This window comes from Dreissena polymorpha, chromosome 1 (genome assembly GCF_020536995.1).
Source record: "Dreissena polymorpha isolate Duluth1 chromosome 1, UMN_Dpol_1.0, whole genome shotgun sequence".
Lineage (NCBI taxonomy): Eukaryota > Metazoa > Mollusca > Bivalvia > Myida > Dreissenidae > Dreissena > Dreissena polymorpha.
Genome location: NC_068355.1, coordinates 195,066,009 through 195,088,584, shown reverse-complemented (window position 1 = coordinate 195,088,584; position 22,576 = coordinate 195,066,009). Strand labels below are relative to the sequence as shown.

Here is a 22,576-nt window from a genome sequence, read left to right as displayed (position 1 = left end):
TCATAGCGTAGGTTTATGTCTTAACATTTGACTTTCTTCATAAAGGCCCAGTCTCGCTATGATGCCGGTGGAGCCCCGGTGCATGATCCGGAATCTACCGGGATGAACCGGGGCTCTACCGGGATGAACCAGGGCTCCACCGGGTACAACCGCAATGAACCGGGGACGAACGGGAACAACCGGGATGAAACCGCAGCTCCACCTGGGCACATACAGACCCCTGCAGAGCTACGGCAACGACCCGGTCGCCGGTGTTGCCCCGGTGAATTCCGGCAGAGTCCCGGTATAGCTATGGTACATCGTTTAACCGGCGCTCTGCCGGCACGACGCTGGCATTTACCGGGGCTACGCCTCAGCATTACCGGCGACGCCAGGGTTTAAACCGGGGCGTTGCTGTAGCTCTGCCGGGGTCTGATGCCGGTAAAGCACCGGTGAGTGCAGGTGGAGTTACGCTATACCGGGGCTCTGTCGGCTTTCATCTGGGCATTACCGGCGACAACCGGGGCTTTGCCGGGACTTCAACGGGATAAACCGTAGCTAGGCCGGGACTCTGCCGGATTGTTGACCGGCTTCAACCGGGGCAGCACCGGGAAACAGTGTTACCGCGTTAAAAAATTATACGAATTATTCCGGTTCTCGCCGGCGTTAGCTAGCCGCGATGGACCGGGACTCTACTGACAACAGTGAGACTTGGGCTTTATGCTAAAAAGTCATATAACGACATTACATATATTGCATATTATACTTTCACTTGTTCCGGTAAAACAGGTAGGTATTACTTAGAGGTGTATCTTTCGAACGTATTTGGAACCTTCATAAACGCATCCACTGTCTCAATAAATGATGCCGATAATAATTTTAATGCACATTATTTGATGAATGACAAAACTCGATATTTTGCATTACAACGACACATACCTGTTCCTTTACAATTTTAAACATTTCTTGATAATAATAATATTCAGCATATTTTCAAATATTCATTGGCTATTCACAAGTAGTTGGACTTCCTCTTGCCTCATGGTGTTGGGCAAAAAAAAACGAACGATTTCAAACAAAAATTGTTTTACCACGTATTTATTCGTGCAGAAATCGGGCATACAGTCGCTGACATAGGAAATAAGGCTAACGTCTCCAGGATTGCATTTAAATGCATCAGAACTCCAAATGGTAGTTAATTTGCCAATAAACTAATATGCATACATATATTGAAATACGTCTAACTTTAAAAGTTCGCCCATCCGGCTCCTTTGACAATTACTGGAATTATCAAATACCGGTAAACACAATTTACAAACAAGGGCTGTTTGTAAAACATGCATGCCCCCCATATGGGCTGTCTGTTGTACTGGCAGCCATTGTGTGAATGCGACTTTTGTCACTGTGACCTTGACCTTTGACCTTGTGACCTGAAAATCAATAGGGGTCATCTGCAAGTCACGATCAATGTACATATGAAGTGTCATGATCCTAGGCAAAAGCGTTCTTGAGTTATCATTAGAAAATCATTTTACTATTTTGGGTCACCGTGACCTTGACCTTTGACCTTGTGACCTCAAAATCAATAGGGGTCATCTGTGAGTCATGATCAATCTACCTATGAAGTTTCATGATCCTAGGCATATGCGTTCTTGAGTTATCATCCAAAAATCATTTTACTATTTCAGGTCACCGTGACCTTGACCTTTGACCAAGTGACCTGAAAATCAATAGGGGTCATCTGCAAGTCATGATCAATCTACCTATAAAGTTTCATGATCCTAGGCATATGCGTTCTTGAATTATCATCCGAAAATCATTTTACTATTTCGGGTCACCGTGACCTTTGACCTAGTGACCTCAAAATCAATAGGGGTCATCTGCGAGTCATGAGCAATCTACCCATGAAGTTTCATGATCCTAGGCGTACGCGTTCTTAAGTTATCATCCGGAAACAATTTTACTATTTCGGGTCACCGTGACCTTGACCTTTGACCTAGTGACCTCAAAATCAATAGGGGTCATCTGCAAGTCATGATCAATCTACCCATGAAGTTTCATGATCCTAGGCGTATGCGTTCTTGAGTTATCATCCGGAAACCATTTTACTATTTCGGGTCACCGTGACCTTGACCTTTGACCTAGTGACCTCAAAATCAATAGGGTCATCTGCAAGTCATGATCAATGTACCTATGAAGTTTCATGATCCTAGGCCCAAGCGTTCTTGAGTAATCGTCTGACAACCACCTGGTGGACGGACGGACCGACCGACCGACATGAGCAAAGCAATATACCCCCTCTTCTTCGAAGGGGGGCATAATTAAAATCCTATATTCACATATGCGACTCAAATATAAAGTTTAAATTGCTATTTTTGCATTATTATTTTTTAATCCAACAATGCCGAACAAAATGCATTGAACTATATTGGAACGCAAATCCACGTAATGATTTCAATGTTTCATTACTCGAACACTTTCAAACTACGCGTGACCTTATTAAAAATAGTTTATCAAAGTGCTCTCAGTTCACATGCTGGTCAATATGTTTGTAGAGTTTCATCACTTGAGCAGCATAAGTTAAAAAGTTATTTAACTTGCTTAATTAGGTCCATAACCCCGCTTATTTTAAAAAAGGCACCAAACAAACTGTTATGTCTTAGTTTGTTGACAGAGGGCCTTAACTCAGCATATGGTCACAAACTATTACACAGCTAACATGCTGATAAATATGTATGTACAAATACATCACTTAAGAAAATGTACCTTTCATGTTACGTGCGACACAAAACTCTGACGGTCGACCATAATAATATACAAGGGCACATCTACATGCCAATTTGTCCCCCTGAACGCGTAGGCATGACAACATTCATACAGATTAATACTCTTCTAAAAGAAATCATAATACGACTTTCTGATTGACTGAGCCTTGGAATATTTCACTCAAGACAGTGTCTGATGTTGCTGAGCAATCGTATGAAGTTATATCAACTATATCGGATATATACAATAATCATAATTTGTACACTTGTATGGTCACCATTTTATTTTAGCTAAACAATGATACAAATTAAAATAAAATGTGTGTTTTGTTCTCACTGTAAATATCAATATAATATGTAATTGAAATATGACATAAAATGTACATACACAAAGGTTATTTAATTGTTGAACAACACAAAAAACATTTGATTTGAATTAAAGTTTGAATATAAACAATCAGATTTTATGGGGAAGTCTGGCTTTAAGATATGTGTAAAACTTTTAAAGCGTCAGTTATATGTCAAGTATAAAATAATTAGCAATTATAATATTATTATTAAAGTGTATGAATATCTTGAAGTGCCATAATATATTGTGCAGTACATGCTTTAATATTAGTCAGAATTACAAAAATAATTCAACACTCTATTGCCATTCTATCAAATTGATTTTTTACAAATTTCATTAAATATGAATTTTTTTATAACAAATACACAAGTGTTTGTTGAGCATGGAGAATTCAATTTAACCTAAACTAATAAATACATATTACTTAAAATTGCAGTTATTGACAATTTCAAGCACATCCCATTGCTCTCACTTGATATGAAATTGTTATCCAAAATTCCACATATTAATGTTTTTGACATGATTTCCTACATAATTAAAAATATTGTCAATATGTGCTGAGATTGTTATTGGATATGTTAAACGTATGATCGTATAAAACAATGTGTTTCTATTACTTAATATATTTTTGTTTTCAAGACATTTTATTTTGATATAGCTATAAAATCTTACAAGTTACATATGATCATTCACACAAACAAGGTTATTTTTATTGTCTTGCAACTAAAATATGCACGTAAAACATCAGTGTGTTCATCAAATTGAAACAAAACACAAATCATAAATAATTTACACCGGCTATGGATGTATTTTGCTATATATCAACAATAGCATAATGTAAATATATATATATACCAGTATACTATAGTGATTTCAAAATCTTGGTGAAGTTATATCACTCATTTACGCACATTAAAATCTGGTTTCTATGCAAGCCTGCACAGTGTATACAAAGCATCATGCACTATTCTGTCCGAATACAAACGTCAACACTAGAGATAAGTATGTTAGTAATAAGTGTGTTATCCACCATTAGCTATTTATAATTATAACGTTGGTTAGTATTCACGAATAATCTCATCATAATAAATCAATTAATTGAAAACATTCCACAGAATTATAGTCTTTCCATATCATTAAAAAACAGCAATTTAAGTTAAGATAACCTTTCAAATTTTATTCATTTCAAACAACCCACTTTCAAATGATGACAACATAGGTTTTGTGTCTATTATCAGCGTTTTGAACATGCATACAGCTTTTAAAATATAATGAAATTGTGTAAATATTTAATAATAAAACCAGTTGTCAATACAAAATTTACAATTTACAGAAGATAAAACAAGTTTGTCGTAAATTAATTAATATTTTGCATTTTAAATTGTATGAGACTACACACGATTCTTGGTTAAATACTTCAGTCCTCTAAGCAAACTAATAAGTATTGTATACAGACTGAAATACAGAAAGATCAAAATAGAAGTGTCAAAATTTTGAATCTTTCTTAAAAAAAATAGCATGTCTAGCTATATTACTGGTACAACAATACTGAAATATGTTTTATTTAATGAAAAGAAGACAATGAATATGACATTTTGTACAAGTTACTAGTATTATTTAAACAACTTTGCTTAAGCTGAAAGTCAGCATATGCGAACTCTTTATTTAAGTTTTTCCAAAATCTGGATCAAAATGAAGAGTGATAATTTCAGAATCTTAAGTATTAATAAATATAAAGAAGTGATCAATACAAAGACTTTCTTCTTTTTGGCTTAAAATAATAATTCTTTATATAAGTGCTTTAAACAAATAATATTCACTTCATTTCTACTACCTATGTTGACTTCATTTAACAAAAATCATTAACATCAAATCATTGACAGCATTATAATGCCCATAATACATGAAATGTATTCGCTGGTCACATGCCACAATGCAACACTACCTTATGGTTGGCCACATGACTTTCATTCTGCAATTTCATTTTGAACTATGCCACTCGTGTCCAACCCATCCCACAATTCTGATCTTCCATTATTGTAATTGTTCACAACAGAAGGCGAGGCTATAACACGACCAATGCAGGCACTAAGAAAGTAGCATGTGTTAAAATTTTATTTATAACTGATCTTCCAAGGTATGACTAACTCATGATGCAACAGGCTGTCTTTCTGATTGGCCCGTTTGATTGTGTTGATTAGTGTCTGAAAAAAGGAAGTTGCATTGTTGTTAACATCAGTTTGTCATTTTGTTTGTTTTTTAACAATGAGTCTGAGAGCAAAAAACAGTCACAGTCATGATGATCCTGGGGCTGTTGTTTAAATAAAAAAAACTTTAGGTGAATAAAAACTGAAGTATAAAAGTGTTTGTTTCTTTTTCACCTCTTCATTTCCAAATATCATCCAAAACCATCAATTAGGCAATATAGGATGGGATATGAAAATGATAATTTTTTATAGTAGAAAAATATCACACATCATCAAAATATCTGTGTAAGGCGATATGTTCTGAGAAAACACATATGTCCTCTAAGAATAAGTGCTGGCAACCATTTCACAGATGCGCCCACATTCTACTTTTGTCTAAAAACTCCATTAATGTTAACACTAAATAAACACAACATAGCCAAGAGTCCAACTTCAATCTCAGGTTAATATGTTTGGAGATTTTTATCCATAGCAGCATAAGTATTCCTTTTGTAATTGCAATTATTTTCATTAATGACTTATTAAAGAGAAAATAATTGCAACAAGATCTTAATTGCAATGGAAGATGTCCCATCACTCCAGTCAAACATGCCAATCTTGCAAAGGCCACCAAGGCCCATGTGACATTGAACCTTTCCCTGACACCAAGGTGAGTACTAGGGCGAGTTGGAGGATGTCATGGTATGGCACTGTTGTGAGGGCTGACCTCGCATGGATCTCTTTGAGTTGATGTGCTGCGACATCAAACCCCACTGATTTGCTCTGAGAGGTATGGGTCAACCTTGGTAGAAGAGAGGCAAGGTGAAATATTTATGTGTGAATATATTGTTCAACATAACTTATTTGTCTAAGTGTAAAGAAAATACATACAAGCAAGTTTAAATACATATATAAGACTAGTAAGTTTTGTTTCCAAATGCACTTTTGTTCAGAATAAGTTAATATTTTTACAAAATTCTTATTTTTATTGCTGCATTACTTATTTCATTAGTTATAATGCTTTATAATTCTTGCCTTTATATATTGCTTTCTTTGTACCTTTATCAATATATTGTTGTTTCTTAAATGAATAAAGAGAGTTTTAATATGAGTATATTTAGTTGAAATACCTCCAATATCACCTTTCACCCAAAATGAAAAATATCTTTCTCAAATATAACAATTATTAAGCAGAAACAACATTTAAATTCACAATTTTCATTCTTAACTCATAACAAAATATATAAAAAAACTATCAATACTGAGCTTACGTTTCAACAAACTACTGCGCCTTGGCTGCCAAAACATGGTTGACGGCTTAATTGACCACTTCTGCTGATGTAGCTGTTGCTGGGCAATAATGGGTTTGTTGCATGGATACTGCTGGTAGCTTAATATGAAGCAGTGTTTGGAGATGTGTACAGCTTCAAGCCATTGGAGAGAGATCTGTGACGATGTTTGTATCTAGGGGCACATTGCTGTGGAAGAAAATAATGTGCAGTAACATAAGTTTTTACTTAACAAGTACGGTCAGTGAGTGTTGCTGAAACCAAATATGAATTCACTAACCCTGTATTGTATACCCACATAGTTTTGGATCAGTAAGAAGTCATAAAACAAATTGATGTAACTAAGTATAATTTTTTCCACAGCATAACCGGTAAAATAATTAGCTACACTGCATGACATCATCATGCTTATTTCCACGCCAGTTGTTGCTTGCAGGAAAAGTAAATGACCTTAGAGAAAATTTAATGGTTATCCTTGTGAGGAAAGATAGTTGTTAATTTTATAGTTATACTGCATTTTATTTCAGAATTCATTGAGAAGTAAAACATTTCCATGACAGGGGTAGATTTATTGTTTCCATTTTTTTGAATAAAAACAACAACACACAACCTGACATTTGTTAAACTAAAACTGTGAAGACCCCAAAATATTCACATTTAAAGGTAGAACTAACAATTTCATACAGCAATAATTTCACAAACAAATTCGTTGAATTGATATCCCCCGCCAATATGCTTCTGGACACAAAAGTGTTTTATTTGACACTCAGCTAAAAAAACATTTTTTAAAGATGCAAAGGGCCATAACTCCGTTATTAACAGATGGTGTACAATCATCATCATCCTCTTATCCATATATATGCTCATACCAAGTTTCAATGAAATCCGCCAAAGCACTTCCAAGATATGGCTCCGAACACAAAAGTGACGGACGGAAAGAGGGACGGACAACGCCAAAACAATACCCCTCCGCCTATGGCGGGGGATAATAAAACATGTTTATTTTATTGTTTAACAAGGGCTGTTTGTAAAACACGCATGCCCTTCATATGGGCTCTCCATTGTACAGGCAGCCATTGTGTGAATACGTTTTTTGTCACTGTGACCTTGACCTTTGACCTAGTGACCTGAAAATCAATAGGGGTCATCTGCGAGTCACGATCAATGTACCTATGAAGTGTCATGATCCTAGGCAAACGCGTTCTTGAGTTATCATCTGAAAATCATTTTACTATTTCGGGTCACCATGACCTTGACCTTTGAACTTGTGACCTCAAAATCAATAGGGGTCATCTGCGAGTCATGATCAATCTACCTATGAAGTTTCATGATCCTTGGCATATGCGTTCTTGAGTTATCATCCGAAAATCATTTTACTATTTTGGGTCACCGTGACCTTGACCTTTGACCTAGTGACCTAAAACTCGATAGGGGTCATCTGTGAGTCATGATCAATCTACCCATGAAGTTTCATGATCCTAGGCGTATGCGTTCTTGAGTTATCATCCGGAAACCATTTCACTATTTCGGGTCACAGTGACCTTGACCTTTGACCTAGTGACCTCAAAATCAACAGGGGTCATCTGCAAGTCATGATCAATGTACCTATGAAGATTCATGATCCTAGGCCCAAGCGTTCTTGAGTTATCGTCTGACAACCACCTGGTGGACGGACCGACCAACCGACCGACATGAGCAAAGCAATATACCCCCACTTCTTCGAAGGGGGGCATAATTAATAAAAAATAGATATTGTGCTAGTTACCCCTATGTCGTATTTTTTATGTAATATAGGTTGATGATAATTACCAATGGGTTATTCAACATTTCACAATAGGGGTACATACATATTTAGACAAGTACACTTTTTGAAACTTCATATTGGACAAGCCATTGGATATCATTAGTCCAACGATTCTCGACTGTATTCCTTCACTGCAATACTTTAACATGAGGACTTAGTTAATCGCTGTCAAACTTATGTAACAAAATACAGATATTTAATAGATTTTGGGTTCAGTCAAATTGTTTTCCAACGAAAATACTTTGAACTACTGAGACTGTGACAACTGTTACGCTGGGTCTTGCTGGTAACAGAGGGCATACCGAATAAAGATGAGGTCAAGTAATGAGTGAACAGCATGGAACCCCACACATGGTTGACTGCTTATTTTAACGAAAGGTAACCATTAAGTAATGCTTAATAATGGTTTATATGTATACATAGACAGTTTAGTATCAGTTTATATTGTAGATAATGACTTCTACTGGTCAATATTTTTTCTTTCTTTTTATTAATTGTTCCAATTTCAAACAAATCTTGAAATAACAATCAATTTTAAAGGAACGAAGCCCACTGGCCCCACTAACTTGTCAAATATGTCCATATCACCATGACTTTTCAGACCCAAGTGACCCTGAACCTTACCTTTACCCCAAATGGAGTACTGGGTTGACGTCAAGGATTCTGGTGGCATTGGCAGAGTGGATATAAAGTCTGCTTAGTGATAATGAGGTCCTGGGTTCAATGCCCATTCAGGTACTGATATCTGGATTTTCTCCTCACACTCCTTGAAAATAAACATGGGAGTATCTCGATAAGCATGAGGATTTCAATGCAATCAGCTAAAATTAATATGTTAAAACTAATAATATGGAGATGTATTGCCAAAGGAATAGTTTCTAGATAATTCATTAAGACATAGGATAATTAATATTTAATATGTACAAGATGATATCACAAGGAACAATAAATGTAAGTGTATATTGTGTACATGAAGTATAAATAGGAGCCTGGATTTGAGTCAGCACAGGCTACGGAAATGGAGGACATTTTCTGCTGAAATTGTATTTTTCGTTAAAGAAAGTATCTTCTTAGCAAAAGACTGGGACGACAATCTACGCACATGCATTAAGACCCATTTACCCAGAACGAGTCACATATTATAATCATCCATACTGAGCTGGCGTCTTAATAAACTGCTGCAAGCAGGTTGCTGTCCAAACATTGAAGATGGCTGTACCGAGTGTTGCAGCTGCTGATGTTGTTGTTGCTGTGCGAACATGGCCTGGTTGCTAGGATACCCTGGGTTGCTGAATGTCCCCAGACAATTGTCTGTGACAGTTGTTGAATTGGGAGATCTCTTGCTGTGAAAGCAAATACAGAGGATATCAATTAAAGATCGCACAATGTCATAAACGTTAATCCCACTTCATTTTTCTCGCTGATAAGAATGTCAGGAATGATTACTCTTTCTGAAATGCAGCTCTTTCAACTAAAAACAATCTGCAATATCTATTACAAAGCGTCTATTCTTAATTCCGTGTATTTTTGGTTGATAAGCTTTCCTTTTCCACCAATACTCCACAAGTTATCTCATCAAATTTAGATAAATTACCAAAATGAATTTTTGGATGCCCTAAAAACAGATTTCCGGAAAAACAAGAGCTGTCTCCATCGGAAGACATATGCCCCCCAAAACTGCTTTTTTCGAAACCTAAACGCAAATTTCGAAGACTAAACGCGGACCCTTAGTTCAAGGTCATAGTCAAAGGGGTAAAAATTTGTGTGCGTATGTAAAGGCCTTGTCCATATACACATGCATACCAAATAGGAAGGTTACATCTGAAGCAACATAGCAGTTATTAGCATTTTTCGAAACCTTAACGCAAAAGTGTGACGGAAATACAGACGGACATACAGGCAGACAGTCAGACGGACATTGCGATCATTATATTCCCTCCTTCGGGGGCATACAAATTAACAAAATACATCAGAAACATGTAATTAAGCATTTCACAATTGTTAGTTGTGTAGCTGGGGTTTTTGTAGTTAACACAAGATGGTATAATTTCCAACTTTTATTTTAATTAATCATATAAATGATGATGATCTGAAATATAATTGCATAAAGTATTTTAAGTATTTTGATAAATTATAAATCATATAATTAAATAATACAATATAATTCAAATAATAGAATGATAACTATTATAACACTAACACGAGTCAATACACTTAAAATAATAAAATGACTCAACAGTGACCAGATGCAGACAATACATAAAGATGGTAGGTTTATAAGCAATTGGAAAATGCTTGCACCTCTTACAAGGTTTAATAACGAACTGAACCAAATGCTTTAGATATATAAAATCATAAACATGTTTCTTAAATCATCTCATCTTAAACGCATGCACGACTAATAACATAACTCGCTCATTCATTACTATTCAACTAAACAAATATGTTTCGGACTGTGTGATATGAAAAATGGATTTTTCATTTCCCACAATTTCACCAAAAAGTAATAATTACAATTAATAAAACAAAAGAAAAAAAGGCATAAAGATTTGTCACTGTTGGAAATAATAATAACTTAAGTTATACTTTTAAAGAAATACAAAGAATAAGCTGTGTCAATCATGAAAATATTAATAATTAACAAGAATTGTGACACCTTAAGAGTTTCACGGGCTGTAATGGGTAAAGAGACCAAATCATATTAAAAACCGATTATTTCTGTGCATTTGATGATGTTTACCATTATTCTTGCAGAGAATCATATTTTTTCCAGGCCGTTCGATTAGATACTTAAAAAAGTAGAAATTCTTTTCTCATGACTATAATATTAAATACTTTCAAAGAGCAAACAATTGCAGTTTTACGGACATCCCCATTCTTAGCCAAAACACTATTGACTGACATACCATCTGTTTCTGTCTTTAATTTTTTTTTCAATCGAAACATCTTCATTACTTTTCATAAGATGATGTTTTATTAATTGTGCAATGCTGTCAGCGTTTTTATTTTTAATTTTAAATATTTTGCGAGATATTCTTTTGTTTTGAGTATTTATGTAACTTTAAAATTGAGAATAAGTGTTTTCAATATTATATTGATAAAGGATCAACTTGTAGAGCTGGATAGGAAATTAACTAAATGTTCCCCTTGTAGTTACAAAAAACAAACATATTTTGAAACCAATTTGGAAACCTTACATCGGGAGTTTTAGGCTGTCAAAAGTGAAAAACATATTTGACATTTGATTAAGGGCCATTTACCAGCCACGAAAAATACAAAAACAAACAACAGCTAACCTTGGCCACCATGTTGGACGGCTGCCAGCCCATGGGCATAATTATCCCTCCCCTGTCAGCCAGGATGGCGGCTGTAGGAGCCCGGATTGGTACCGCGGTGACATTGGGCCTTGACTACCCTTTCTTTTGGCGTTGTGGAACTGTTCATTAGCTCATTGTTTTTTTAAAGAATGTAAGTGATCTAAAAAAAGATCTTGTATGTGAATTTGAATAACCTCGCAACAACCAGGCTATGTTGATGTGATGGCATTATGGGAAATTATTGATGCATGTGCTTATAAACCTTTATTGAATTACCAAGGGAGCTTACCGGTTGAGATGTTGGGACCGTTTAAGAGTGAGGGAACCTGGTGACCCACTGGTGAGGGTAAGGCGCCTGTGAAAAGATGAGAAACATCTGCATTAATCTCAGTAATGTCTTCAAGCACCAGTCAAATATTATCAAAAATAATAAAATGGCTTCAGTCATAATGGACTACAGTGAAGCTTGTTTCACAAAAAATCATTTTTATAATGTTTTAAATATGTTGATACAAATTGAATATTTACAGTACATTTTGTACAAATACAGTCTACATTGCTAAAGTTACTCCAGAGGCAATACAACATGTGTATATATTATACAACTAATTCATACATTCACTTTCAGATGGTACAAGTTGACCACTTAAATAAACAAAAATGTATTTGAATGACCAGGAAATTTAGATATTATTGTCTGTAACAAGTTTATTGTCATTGAAATACCAAAAATAAGAGATGTGTTTGTCAGAAAAACAATGCCCCATACTGCAACGCTTTGATTAATTATATTTTGTTATCATTTCGCAGGTACAGATAATTATCACCCTTTGAAGCCTATTACTTCCCTTGGATTTGTTTTTGACCTTTGACCTTGAGGGTTGACCTTGACATTTCACCACTCAAAATGTGCAGCTCCATGAGATACACATGCATGCTAAATATAAAGTTGCTATCTGAAGCAATATGAGCATTTTTCGAAACCTAAACACAAAGTGTGAAGGAAATACAGACAGACAGACGGAAAATCCAATCACTATATGCCCTCCTTCGGGGGCATAACAATCACAAATTAACCAACCATGTGGAAAAGGTAACCTCATTCGCCCCGTAGTCCACACTCAAGAGTCCACTGCAGTTTATGTCTGCCCCATGCTTGACAGAGTTTACGGTCGTTCAGCTGTTCAGACAGCCTGTTGTTTTCGGAAACCGATCTGTGATTGTAAGGGCTCCTGTATAACTCTGAGAAAAAAATTCAAGACTTTTATTTCTGTGTTTATAGAACACTGCACAAATTACAATGTGATTATTTATTAATGTGTTGTTTTTTTAGACCAAATAGAGCAGTATTTCAGTCATGGTCATTCAGTCAGTAAGTTTACATTCTCTTATTTGTATTGGGTAAAATGGTTTATAAGAAAAAATACACATACTTATGCAAATAACTGGAAACTGCCTTACTTTGGGATGAATGCTCGTAGACACAAGCAAATTCATTGAATTGATATCCCCCGCCAATATGCTTCTGGACACAAAAGAATTATATTTGACACTCAGCTAAAAAACATTTTTATAAAGATACAAAAGACCATAACTCCCGTATTAACAGATGGTGTACAATGCCATTTGGCGTGCATCATCCTCTTATCCATATATATACTCATACCACGTTTCAATGAAATCCGCCAAAGCACTTCCAAGATATGGCTCCGGACACACAGGTGCCGGACGGACGGATGGACAGACGGACGGACAGAAAGACGGACGGACGGACAACACCAAAACAATATCCCTCCGCCTATGGTGGGGGAAAATAATTTCATGACCAATATCTACACAAGCTATGTGGTCACATTTGGAATTTAACGTAGGTTCTAATGTTCAACAAACTTAGCTTACAACATGAGCTGTCTACATAGGATGACATATGCCCCCGAAAAACGCTTTGATAGTTATGTAAGAAAGCTAAATAACAAAAATAATTTTCGAAACCTAAATGCCGCCCCTAACTTCAAGGTCATGACCACAGGGGTCAAGATTTGAGTGCGTATAGGAAGGCCTTGTCCATATACACATGCGTACCAAATATGAAGGTTATATCTGAAGCGACATAGAAGTTATGAGCATTTTTCGAAACATAAACGCAGATTTTGAAACCTGAACGCGGACCCTAAGTTCAAAGTCAAGATAAAAGGGGTAAAAATTTGTGTGCGTATGGAAAGGCCTTGTCCATATACACATTCATACTAAATATTATGAAGGTTACATCTAAAGCGGCATAGAAGTTATGAGCATTTTTTAATACCTAAACGCAGATTTCGAAACCTAAATGCGGACCCTTAGTTCAAGGTCAAGGTCAAAGGGATCAAAATTTGTGTGCGTATGGAAAGGCCTTGTCAATATACACATGCATACCAAATATGAAGGTTACATCTGAAGCGACATAGAAGTTATGAGCATTTTTCAAAACCTAAACGCGGATTTTGAAACCTAAACCTTGGACCCTATGTTAAAGGTCAAGGCCAAAGGGGTCAAAATTTGTGAGCGTATGGAAAGGCCTTGTCCATATACACATGCATACCAAATACGAAAGCTACATCTTAAGCGACATAGAAGTTATGAGCATTTTTCGAAACCTAAACGCAGATTTCGAAACCTAAACGCGAACCCTTAACCTTAACGCAGATTTTGAAACCTAAACGTGGATCCTATGTTCAAGTTCAAGGTCGAATGGGTCAAAATTTGTATGCGTATGGAAAGGCCTTGTCCATATACACATGCATACCAAATATGAAGGTTACATCTGAATCGACATAGAAGTTATGAGAATATTTCAAAAAAAGTGTGACATACAGACAGACAGACAAGGCAAGGCAAGGCAAGACAGACAGACAGACAGACAGACAGACAGACAGACAGACAGACAGACAGACAGACAGACAGACAGACAGACAGACAGACAGACAGACAGACAGACAGACAGTGCGATAATTACATGCCCAACTTTGGAGGCATAAACATATCTTACATACAAACTACGGCTGAACTGTCCTATCTGATAACAAAATGTACAGTAGATACATCAGTTTCACAATCTACACTAGAACTGTCAATAATACCTGGAAGACTGTACAATCATATACAGTGGAAGCCCTGTAAACTGTACATCCCAGGGAATATGTTAACTCCTGTTAAGAGGGCATTCCATTTTGGAGGGGAAGTAATTTGTCTGATAAGTCCCTACAAAGTAAACAATGGAACTCAAATAAGTATGAGTTACCGTTTTTAAGATATATTTATCCTTAATACAATTTTTAGTTGTATTTTAAACATATAGTAAACATATCCTTATAGTAGTAGTCTTTTCATTTCAAAAAGATGTTACATAATATAACATACACATGCATGATATAATTTGTTATTCACAGCAACACAATGTTCACTAAGTTCTTATGATTGATTTGTTTACTTGTTTGATGCCAGAAACTGTCTCATCTATCTTCACAGACAAAAAATATTTTTTTGTGTACAGTTGTGTTTGCAATTGCGTGATAAAAATGAATTTATCCTGATGTTTGTGATAAACATTTTGCAAATCTTTTATGTTCAAAAGATAAACTGACCTTAATTGTATTAAAATGTCATTATATCATGTGAACAATCTCAGTGTTTTTTTATGGCAATTTCGGGGCCGATATTCGGCCCCATTCCCCTAAAAAAAGAGTATATATTTTTCCCCCATTTTGTAAAAAAATCCCCTCCAGAAGTAAAAAAAAAAAAAAAAAAAAAAAAATATTTTTATTTTTTTAGAAAGAATTGTCTCATAATCATGATAAATATATCTCAAATTTATTTCAGAAACAACTAACAAAGTATATAACTATAATTTATATTATTTTGAATTATTATAAAGAGTTATATTAATTAGTTTTTCCCAAACGAGTTGACTTTTCACATTAATTGCATTTTTCTCCCAAAATGGCCAGGAAAAGGCCTGATGTATCTATATTGTGTCAATATTTGTTGATAAAATCATTCCAATTTGGTCCATTTTATTGATAAAAAATGCTCAAATTTGCCATTTTATCGATTTAAAAGATCCCAATTAGACTCAAAATCGCTAAGAAAACTGAGACTAATGTTGAAAAAATCATTGATATATATTTTAATTTTAAGAAAAAGGACCAAGACATTCAGCTGTCAATATTATATTCATACAAACATGTGTATTAATATAATAAATATCATTACATATAAACATATAAACAAGTGAATTTTAATTTTCCCCTTTTCCTAAAAATTTGTTCCCTTTGGACGGGCGCCGCCACCATTCCCCTATAAGTGAAAAAAAACACTGACAATCTGTAAGCAGTTTATAGCAGCATTTAATAATCTCATTACACTGTAACTCCAATATAGTGCGGTCTGTTATAACGCTGTGTCCAATATAACGCGGGGGGTCCTTGGATCCCGTTTTTTTCTCCAACCTTCCATTTCTGATTCAAATCCATGTTATGCAACTTCATGTATTTTCATAAATTCAAAGAAGCCAGCGATCACAGCTTGATTGCTTTTTCCGTCCGTTTAACTGATTTTAATCGATTAGAGGTTAAACGACACTCGACAGCTAATTGGTGTTAATCTGTTGTGTAATGTCAATAAAGGTGTGAAAACTCGCGAGTCGGTGTTTATTACATGTATTCCCTATCAGAGCGTTTCAGTGCGCTAATTTCAATAAGGCAAGTGCAAGCGGAATAATTATCAAATTAAAGTTATTTAAAACGATTACCTGTTTATGTTTTGTATTTTTCGTGTATTGTATTTCATTGTATAAACTATGGCTGTGTAAGTGTGTTATCGTTTATTATATGCTACACATGCTTGATAAATAAAACTATTTTTGTGTGTGTTTAATGTTTCAGTACGTATACGAAAAATAAATTTTAAAATCCTGACGATTTATTTACATGCTAACGCAGTGTAATAGATAACAGAGATGCACTTAAATTTTTGCCCGTTATCAGAAAGTCCACGGAAAGCACATTTTTTACCGTATGACGCAATAAAACATTTCTTTGTACATGTATCGTATTGCATTCAATCTAAATTTAAATTCTGTGTCCCATAATGGATTTATTACCACATCAGAAGTTAGTACTTTAATTAATCAACTTCATTCAAACAAATCTGCTGGGGCTGATGGTATAGGACCCAGCATTATTAAACTTTGCAAAGATTTCATTATACAACCAATCACTGCTCTTATAAATAACTGTATATCACATGGAACTTTTCCCGACATGCTTAAAATTGCAAACGTAATACCTTTATATAAGGGTGGATCGGTAGAAGATCCCAATAATTATAGACCAATATCACTTTTACCTACTATATCTAAAATATTTGAAAAGCATATAGCTAAACAATTGCATATATATCTAGAATCTACAAGTCTATTAAACAAAACCCAGTCGGGTTTTCGCAAATATCATTCTTGTCAAACAGCATTGATTAATATAGTTGATTCATGGCTTAAACAAATTGATAATGGAAATCTGGTAGGTACAATTTTCTTGGATTTTAAAAAAGCATTTGATCTTGTGGACCATAGGGTTCTTTTACACAAATTAAAACTTTATCATTTTAATGATAGGTCATGCAACCTATTTTCTTCATATCTCCGCAATCAATTTCAGTTTATCAAAGCAGAAAACACTACCTCTACTTGTAAAAGCATCATTGCTGGTGTTCCCCAAGGATCTATTTTAGGACCTCTTCTATTTCTTATTTACGTTAATGATCTTTCGCTAGATCTTACATGTGATTCTGCAATGTATGCTGATGATACAACATTGCACACTGTGGGAACAAATATTCAAACACTTCAAAATAAGCTACAAACAAATCTTTCAATTGTAAATGATTGGTGCCAAACTAATAACATGATTATTAATCCACTAAAAACTACTTGTATGGTATTAGGGTCAAAACGGAAAGCTCAAAACATGACAGATCTAAAACTTAAAATTTCAGATACGGTGATCAAAACAGTAAATTGTCAAAAACTTCTTGGCCTTTATATTGACAATACTCTATCTTGGAAACTACACATTAACAGCGTTTGTTCAAAAATGTCATCACGAATGTTTCTTTTGCAAAAAATAAAACCATATTTAACCCTTGAAATGCATAAGCTCTTCTATAATGGTTATATCTCACCTATATCCGACTACGCATGCGTTACCTGGGGTTCAGCGGCCAAAACGGAAATTAATAGAATAGTCAAAATACAAAAGCGTTGTGGTGCACATATTTTAAATAAAAAGTACAACACTAATTCAAAAACACTATTTAAAGATCTAAAATGGTTGACTTTCGAACAGCGTAATCACTATTTCATGTCAGTTATTGTATTTAAAGCATTTCACAATCAAACCCCAACATACATACGTGACCTTTTGACACCTTCACAAAATATTCACTATAACTTGCGATCTTGCGAAAAAGGGGATTTAAAGCTAGTGCGAATACCCAAAACAAACTATTTCAAACAATCGTTTGAATTTTCTAGCAAAACAATTTGGAATTCGTTACCCCAATCTATACGTCAAACAAACAATTTAATTACATTTAAGAAAAAATTAAAAGCTTATCTTTCTTCCACACTTAATGAAATAAACTGAACATGCTTCATGTTGTTTTAGTAAATAACATTAGTTTAATGTTTAAATACTGTTCTTGCATAAATGGTTATTGTAGTTTTATGTCTGTCATTTGTTTTTAATTATAATATATATCATTATATGTGTATGCATATATGATTCTTTATGTTTTGTTCTTATTGCTCAAGATGAAATATGATGTATTTGTTGTAAATTGTATCTTGTTAGAAGACCTTGTTGAAAATAAGAAATGTATTATATAAATTGCATATTATGGAATTTCATCTGATGTATTTCTTAACAAGTCTATCTTCTTTAAATAAAGATTTTATTATTATTATTATTATTATAATGCACTGTACTAATTTTTCTGAAAAATGGCGTAGGCATATGAATTTGTTTACGAAGTTTGTAAACATTTCGTGTCATAAATGTTAAACATTATTTTTTCGTAAGTGATGTAATTATATTGGATTATCGAATAAATTTGCACATTAGAAAAGCGGTATGTATACTGTTATCGTTCGAATCGGTTTATATATGCATGTATTTGCGGATGACAACACAGCATGACAATACACAGGACCTATATTATAGGCTATACTATACCTGTTTTTATAGCCCCTTAAATAAATAAGCTCAAAACTTATAACGCTGTCCGTTTATAACGCTGTTGCGTGGCTTGGACCCCGTCATCTGCGTTATATTGGAGTTACAGTGTATATTGATTGGAGGCTTTTACAGGGTTTCTTCAACAGTCTTAATTTAATGATATTGCAGTATACAAACTTTGATAGTATGATAAAAGGTGTAAAAGTCAAGAATGGTTTTGAAGTATTTGATTTAGTTTTTGTAAATAACAATATAATATTAAAGTAGGTCATTTTTGTAATTCAGGCTTTTCCCGTACTGGGACAATTTTCTACATACAAATATATAGTGAAATACAGAAATAGACCAGAATAGTTGTAGGGTTTAGAGAAAATCTACTCTAGAGGGTTTCCACTGTACTTGACTATTACATAGTGAAGAGGTAAAAAATAATGTTAATTTATCCCATTTTCATGTTTGTATTGTTAAAATATCACGAGTAAACTTAATTCTGTGGCAATTGAGTTACCTATTTATTTTAGTTTGTTAAATAAAACAGGCTAATGAAATAATATTATGCTTTTTTAATACTTCCCTTAAAATGATGCAAACATTACCCCATCTCAGGGCTACGGAAGGCATCACCTGAAAACATTTAAGATGGAATCATAGGAGAGTCGATTAAGGCTTTAGATAAACAAAAATCAATCACATAGAATTTATTGGCATGTGAATTCACTCAATAATATGCATTTTTAAAAGTTTTCAAACAAACAACCTGTTAAATTAAATTTTAGGGATTTAAATAAGCAGGAGCCCACAAGCCATGTCAAGTAGAATGCATGCTGTCATACTAAATATTTTAGAAAATTCTTATGTCGCCTCTAAAAAAAGTATTGAAAAACATGTGGGCATAGTGTTCAAAATTTAGTTTCAAACCTTTTGATTCTAATTACATTAAAATAAAGGGAATAGATTTACCTTGAGTACAATGTGTGTGTTTTTTTAAGTTTAAGCCATTTGTTTGTTCGTGTTTTTCCGTATCAACCGACACAGCCATCTGACTCCAAGGGACCACATCATGTGGATGGTCAGCCAGCTGACACACAGAAGGGATCTAATCTGAGGCATATTATCAGCCTCCGTATATAGGCTTGAAAACGTTTGATGATGCTATACGGTTATATATATCAAATAATTTGATGTGCCGTGCACAATATTGTGCAATGATATGATTTTCAGACCTTAACAATAATTACGAACTTGAATGGCTAATTTCTAAATTTTATGGTATCCAGTATGTAGACACAATAATAATAAATATGATGTACGTATTCATTGAGATCTGTTCCAAGACAGCGAGTTTGACCATTCTTTCGCTTTGATAGCACAACGTACTTTTAGATCAGTCACTTATATAGCGAACAAACATACATATTTGAAGTTGAATATTGGTACATGTTGTGGTTATATCGTTTTTGTAACATAAGAGATAAACATTAATATATCATAGAAACATGACCATGACAAGAATAAGATTTCAAAATTGTTACCAATTAATATACTTAATTTAATCATATTTACAAGTGATATTTGCATATAAGCTACCCATACAGAACATTACAGAACAATACTTTCCTCCAGACTATAGTCATTGAGCAGAAACCTTTTTTTTTTAATTTTCATAAAAACGACCATAACCATATGCACTCCAAACTTTATCCAACCTTGGATGAACGCTACATACAAACAAAATTACAGAACGGTACCTCTATCTAAACTAAAGTTACTAAGAGGAAACTGTTTTCCCACTTTTAGAAACAATGACCTTGATCCCACTGGCCCCAAACGCAATCCCAACATTGGTCTGCATACACACAAAATAACAGAAAAATACCTTTGTCTAAACTTAAGTTATTGAGGAAGAAATATTTTCTTTGTAACAATTACCTTGATGCAAATGATCTCAAATTTAATCCCTTGCTGGATCAGCATTAAACTTACTTGCACACAAAATATCAGCAAAGTATTTCAACCCTAACTAAAGTAATTGAAAGCAAATTTTGTATCAATTTTTATCTATTTTTATTAACAGTGCTCAACTTGACCAATCATAAATACCACCCCATGCTAGGTGTACATGTCAAATAGAGATAGTTATTGCAAGCAAACATTTACCTGAATGTTCACAGTACTAGTTCTACAATTGGTAAGATTCTACTGAATTGCAGGTCAGAATTATGAACATTGGTACTATGTACACTTGCATGACAATCACTGAACCATGTGTAAGTTGCCATGAATATCTATAGTAGTTACAGAGATATGTACTTGTTGCACTCAACCTTAACCTACATTATATCTTGCACACAAACCTTAACCCCACTTTCAGAAGTACAAAAGGGGACATAATCATGCTTATAAAGACCCTGAACACATCAAATTGTATTTTTTTTAAAGGCAGCTGTGGCGTACTGGATATGGTGTCCATCTAGTGACAGGCTGTTAACCAGTTTGATACCTAGTACTGATTATATCCAGGAAACGGACTCCGGAGCGTTTCAATCAGCCTTTGGCCTTCGATGCAATCAAACTAAAATAAATAGGTTTAACTAAGCAACAACATAAGCATAATTCTGCTACCCTGCAAGTCACAACTTGAAAACTTGGATAGTGAACACAATGACACCGACCAAATTTGTAAAATTGCAATCAAATACATGTGGTAGAAATGTGCTATTGAGATCGTTCTGTGAGTTAGACAGCTCAGACTATTTGGTAAATAGTGGAGCTAATTATTTAAGCACACTGAGACTACTTAGCTCTCACGATGCAACAAACATAGTATATACACAAGACAAGAGAAGCTACTGTATTATACCGTATTAACATCGCCTCTGTGGATGTCACCCTAAGCATCATCGTTGACTCAATAGCAGTTTCAGGAGCTTGTTTCTCTCAGTTTCCTCCATCGTCATGTTGCAAACCCTGCTGAGGTGATTGTTGTTGTTGAAGTGCTCTGGAGTTTGTCGCGCTAGCTCTATCCGGGTCCTGGATGCAACGACTTGCGCTGTCCGTGGGGGGGGGGGGAGCAACACAAAGTATCCCTGATGACTGTCAGGTTGACTATGTCAATCTAGGATTTAAACCTGTTTAATACCGGAAAAACATCATCGAGTGTATCTAATGTCTGATGTGTTTCCTACGTCAACCTGAGAAGTTTACTTTTTTTCTCCCAATTTATGTTGTATTTAAGAACTGTGATCAAGATTAACACAACCAAACATTACACATTGGAAATACATGACTGCAATACACAACACACTTACACAGTGCACAAATCTTAAATCTTAAAATAAGCCTACTAACCTTGTGCGTTTCTTGATCAGATTTCACTTTGGAGACATGGGTTGGGACAGGAGCTGACGGTGCATGTTTGGTCTTTTAGTCTGGTTTGGTGTCCACTGCCATTTCGTGAGTCACACGAGTCTGTAACAGCCGGTCAGGGGCTTGAGTGTGGCTTAGCTGGTCAACTTGGCTGATCGCTTTGCTGTCTATGAAGCCATGAGGGCTGGACCTGTTACCGTGGTGCATTGATTGGGAGTCCGAAAACATGTATCAACAGTTGTGTTTT

General features: G+C 34.8%; 1 long non-coding RNA gene across 1 annotated transcript; it reads right to left on the bottom strand.

Moving 5' to 3' along the window:
* Nucleotides 1-4,641: 4,641 nt before the first annotated feature.
* On the bottom strand, nt 4,642-9,857 carry LOC127864452 (uncharacterized). Its single transcript, XR_008041997.1, has 4 exons — nt 9,592-9,857; nt 8,997-9,138; nt 6,551-6,757; nt 4,642-6,081 (listed from the first exon to the last, which is right to left on the bottom strand). It is a non-coding gene; the product is annotated as an uncharacterized LOC127864452 (long non-coding RNA).
* Nucleotides 9,858-22,576: the final 12,719 nt, after the last annotated feature.